Genomic DNA, 5000 nt, shown 5'->3' with positions numbered 1-5000 from the left:
TCAGGTGTAGTCGAGGTGTGGCGCGGGGGTGGGGGGGGGGGGGGGGGGGGGGGGGCAGGAAGCGGGACATGACGCAAAAACTACACCGCATAAATTACAGTTTCCTCTCCTTGAACTTGTCGTTCTCTCTGTCTAGGAAACATCAGCGTGCTTTTATTTTGAAACAATGAGAAATTACACAATTCATCAATTGGCAGAAAATTAACTTTCATCGCCAGTTAATCATCTGCAGGTTTTTAATTCCATGTCATGAACTGAACATCTTTGGGTTTGTGTTTTGAAGATGAGACACTGTGATGAATGTCTTTCAATATTGATCAACAGATTAATCAATAAGAAAATATATAAATAATGAGAGAGAGAAAGAAGAAAGTCAAAAACACTTGTGACATGTTAACAAGGTGTTGAAACTGAAGTGGCACAGACAGTTTGTTTACCTGTCTGTCTGATCCTCTGTTTACCTGTCTGTTTACCTGTCTGTCTGATCATCTGTTTACCTGTCTGTTTACCTGTCTGTCTGATCATCTGTTTACCTGTCTGTTAACCTGTCTGTCTGATCATCTGTTTACCTGTCTGTTTACCTGTCTGTCTGATCATCTGTTTACCTGTCTGTTAACCTGTCTGTCTGATCCTCTGTTTACCTGTCTGTTTACCTGTCTGTCTGATCATCTGTTTACCTGTCTGTTTACCTGTCTGTTAGTCTGTCTACCTGATCATCGGACCAACAGTCAGTCGTTAGTGTTGAGCAAAGCGACGGCGCGTTCCTGTTCACATGATGATGTGTTTCCAAAATATGTTAAAAATATGCAGGATGACGTGTCGAGGTGTTTGACTACCTGAGGGTTTTAGTTACAGGTGTGTGTGTGTGTGTGTGTGTGTGTGTGTGTGTGTGTGTGTGTGTGTAGACAGAGTGTGATCTGGGTTTAACCAGGAGACAGGCGAGTTTCAAAGGCAGCAGATAAGGTGGAGCTGACTAATGTGTTGCTATGCAGAGGTGTGCTGTTCCACACACACACACACACACACACACACACACACACACACACACACACACACGACAGGTGGTTCTGGGCCAGACAGTATAATTACAGCTCTCAGTTTTAACCTCCAAAGCGGAGGGACAGGATGGGATAGAGTGGTTATCTGAACACACACACACACACACACACACACACACACGACAGCATTATACGTGTGGCTGCTCAAACTAATGCAGGGGTTCATGTGGACGTGTTGTTGCAGGTACGATCCAGGAAGTTCGACACATCCTGTGACAACGGCTTTTTACCGGCGTTTTGGCTCTGAATCAGAAATAATCTTCGTCCCTGAAAACGCTGTTTGATGCCTGTTGTTTACTTCCTGAAAAGGGTCATGTGACAGGAGCGTGACGAATCGGGGAAGGAGACGTCGTGACTGATGAAACCCAAACTTTGCAGAGGTTTACAGGGGTTCATGCTAACGTTTAGCATAGCTAAAGGATTAGCTTAGGATTCGATCATTAGCTTTAGCTGCATTCCCATACACAAATGTGATTTATGTATAATAACGTATTGAATTTACATATATGTACATATGAAATAAAATCATATATGTACTTATATGTATGTATATGTGTAAATTACACATGGAACCTGTTGACATACGTGTAGCTAATACAAACATGCTTATATTGTAACCGTGTGTTACATATATATCCATCCTGAGGCCTGTCGGTATATGTTGATGTTATATATAAGGATTAAAGATAGACATGTGGTTTAAACTTAATAAGAAATCAATAAGAAAATGACATATAAATATAGAATTTCTATGTTTTTAAAATGTTGATTGATAATTGAAATATTGATCAACTTGCATTTCATATAAAGTTTTATCTTCTTATATCCAGAGGATGTATATATGTGACAATAATATATCCCCTTATAGTGACATATATGTCATATATTACATCTCTGCATGAGTTGTGTCACTAATTGAACTGAATTTTAGACAAATAAAGTTATTTCAAACCCTGGACACAGACTGGATCAGAACAGACGTTAAATCAGAATAAAACGATACAGACATCCGATTAATTATCATTCGAAAAAATAATCCGTAAACAAAAGAAGTAAAGTTTGTGATTAGCTCTTTTCTTGAGGCACCTTTTACCTCGGACAGACAGACTGTTCCTTTAACTCAGATTTAATGGGTGCGCCGCCTCCACCGGGGGCAGACTGATGCGTTATCAATACATTAATTGGATTGTTGGATGAAGCGTATGAGGCGGTGTCAGGTGGGACGGAGCACCAGCTCGGCTCAGACTGACACAAACAGATGAGACGAGCTGCAGGGAAACGGCGAGAACAATGAGCGAGCAAAACACACGGGGAGCTGCCCCGCCTAACCCCCCCCCCCCCATGGTAATTGTATTGGAGAGAGGCTCTGTGTGTGTGTGTGTGTGTGTGTGTGTGTGTGTGTGTGTGTGTGTGTGTGTGTGTGTGTGTGTGCTCTCCCCTGCTAGGTGAGGGAGGGTCAGCATCACTATGAAAGAGAGGAGGAAGGAAGTTTGGCCACCAGAATAAAAGCTCATTTAATGAGAAAGTAAAAACCCTCAGAGACTCTTAATTTACTGGAACACTTCTCCCGAGTGATGGACGGTTGTGTGTGTGTGTGTGTGTGTGTGTGTGTGTGTGTGTGTGTGTGTGTGTGTGTGTGTGTGTCTTCAGTCATTTAAGTGTATTCCTGCTACATGTACAGAAACCTGATTTGAAAATGCAGGTTTTTCATTCGTCTTGTTCTCTGCTCATGATTCTCTCTCTCCAGGTGTGATCAGCTGATTGTTTCCACCTGTGAACTCCAAATCCAGCCTTCACAATCCGATCAGCAGGAAAGCCTGATATTCTCCGAGAAAGAAGTGAGTTCACACAAAACACAGAAGAAAAGATTCCTCACTCACTCGAGTCTCTTCATGTCATCTCTTCTTCTTCTGCTCTGTGGTCAGAAACAACTCGTCTCAAAAGCTGATGTTTTTATTGGAACTATATTGCACCAAAGAAACGTTGTATATCCTTCTGAAAACTGAGGATTGGCACCATATAATTACAGCTCTCAGTTTTAACCTCCAAAGCGGAGGGACAGGATGGGATAGAGTGGTTATCTGAACACACACACACACACACACACACACACACACGACAGCATTATACGTGTGGCTGCTCAAACTAATGCAGGGGTTCATGTGGACGTGTTGTTGCAGGTACGATCCAGGAAGTTCGACACATCCTGTGACAACGGCTTTTTACCGGCGTTTTGGCTCTGAATCAGAAATAATCTTCGTCCCTGAAAACGCTGTTTGATGCCTGTTGTTTACTTCCTGAAAAGGGTCATGTGACAGGAGCGTGACGAATCGGGGAAGGAACGTCGTGACTGATGAAACCCAAACTTTGCAGAGGTTTACAGGGGTTCATGCTAACGTTTAGCATAGCTAAAGGATTAGCTTAGGATTCGATCATTAGCTTTAGCTGCATTCCCATACACAAATGTGATTTATGTATAATAACGTATTGAATTTACACATATGTACATATGAAATAAAATCATATATGTACTTATATGTATGTATATGTGTAAATTACACATGGAACCTGTTGACATACGTGTAGCTAATACAAACATGCTTATATTGTAACCGTGTGTTACATATATATCCATCCTGAGGCCTGTCGGTTGATGTTATATATAAGGATTAAAGATAGACATGTGGTTTAAACTTAATAAGAAATCAATAAGAAAATGACATAAATATAGAATTTCTATGTTTTTAAAATGTTGATTGATAATTGAAATATTGATCAACTTGCATTTCATATAAAGTTTTATCTTCTTATATCCAGAGGATGTATATATGTGACAATAATATATCCCCTTATAGTGACATATATGTCATATATTACATCTCTGGATGAGTTGTGTCACTAATTGAACTGAATTTTAGACAAATAAAGTTATTTCAAACCCTGGACACAGACTGGATCAGAACGGACGTTAAATCAGAATAAAACGATACAGACATTTGATTAATTATCATTCGAAAAATAATCCGTAAACAAAAGAAGTAAAGTTTGTGATTAGCTCTTTTCTTGAGGCACCTTTTACCTCGGACAGACAGACTGTTCCTTTAACTCAGATTTAATGGGTGCGCCGCCTCCACCGGGGGCAGACTGATGCGTTATCAATACATTAATTGGATTGTTGGATGAAGCGTATGAGGCGTGTCAGGTGGGACGGAGCACCAGCTCGGCTCAGACTGACACAAACAGATGAGACGAGCTGCAGGGAAACGGCGAGAACAATGAGCGAGCAAAACACACGGGGAGCTGCCCCGCCTAACCCCCCCCCCCCCCCCCCATGGTAATTGTATTGGAGAGAGGCTCTGTGTGTGTGTGTGTGTGTGTGTGTGTGTGTGTGTGTGTGTGTGCTCTCCCCTGCTAGGTGAGGGAGGGTCAGCATCACTATGAAAGAGAGGAGGAAGGAAGTTTGGCCACCAGAATAAAAGCTCATTTAATGAGAAAGTAAAAACCCTCAGAGACTCTTAATTTACTGGAACACTTCTCCCGAGTGATGGACGGTTGTGTGTGTGTGTGTGTGTGTGTGTGTGTGTGTGTGTGTGTGTCTTCAGTCATTTAAGTGTATTCCTGCTACATGTACAGAAACCTGATTTGAAAATGCAGGTTTTTCATTCGTCTTGTTCTCTGCTCATGATTCTCTCTCTCCAGGTGTGATCAGCTGATTGTTTCCACCTGTGAACTCCAAATCCAGCCTTCACAATCCGATCAGCAGGAAAGCCTGATATTCTCCGAGAAAGAAGTGAGTTCACACAAAACACAGAAGAAAAGATTCCTCACTCACTCGAGTCTCTTCATGTCATCTCTTCTTCTTCTGCTCTGTGGTCAGAAACAACTCGTCTCAAAAGCTGATGTTTTTATTGGAACTATATTGCACCAAAGAAACGTTGTATA

This window comes from Seriola aureovittata, chromosome 14, assembly GCF_021018895.1.
Source record: "Seriola aureovittata isolate HTS-2021-v1 ecotype China chromosome 14, ASM2101889v1, whole genome shotgun sequence".
NCBI lineage: Eukaryota > Metazoa > Chordata > Actinopteri > Carangiformes > Carangidae > Seriola > Seriola aureovittata.
The sequence above is the reverse complement of the archived record's forward strand: the minus strand, read 5'-3'. Positions refer to the sequence as shown.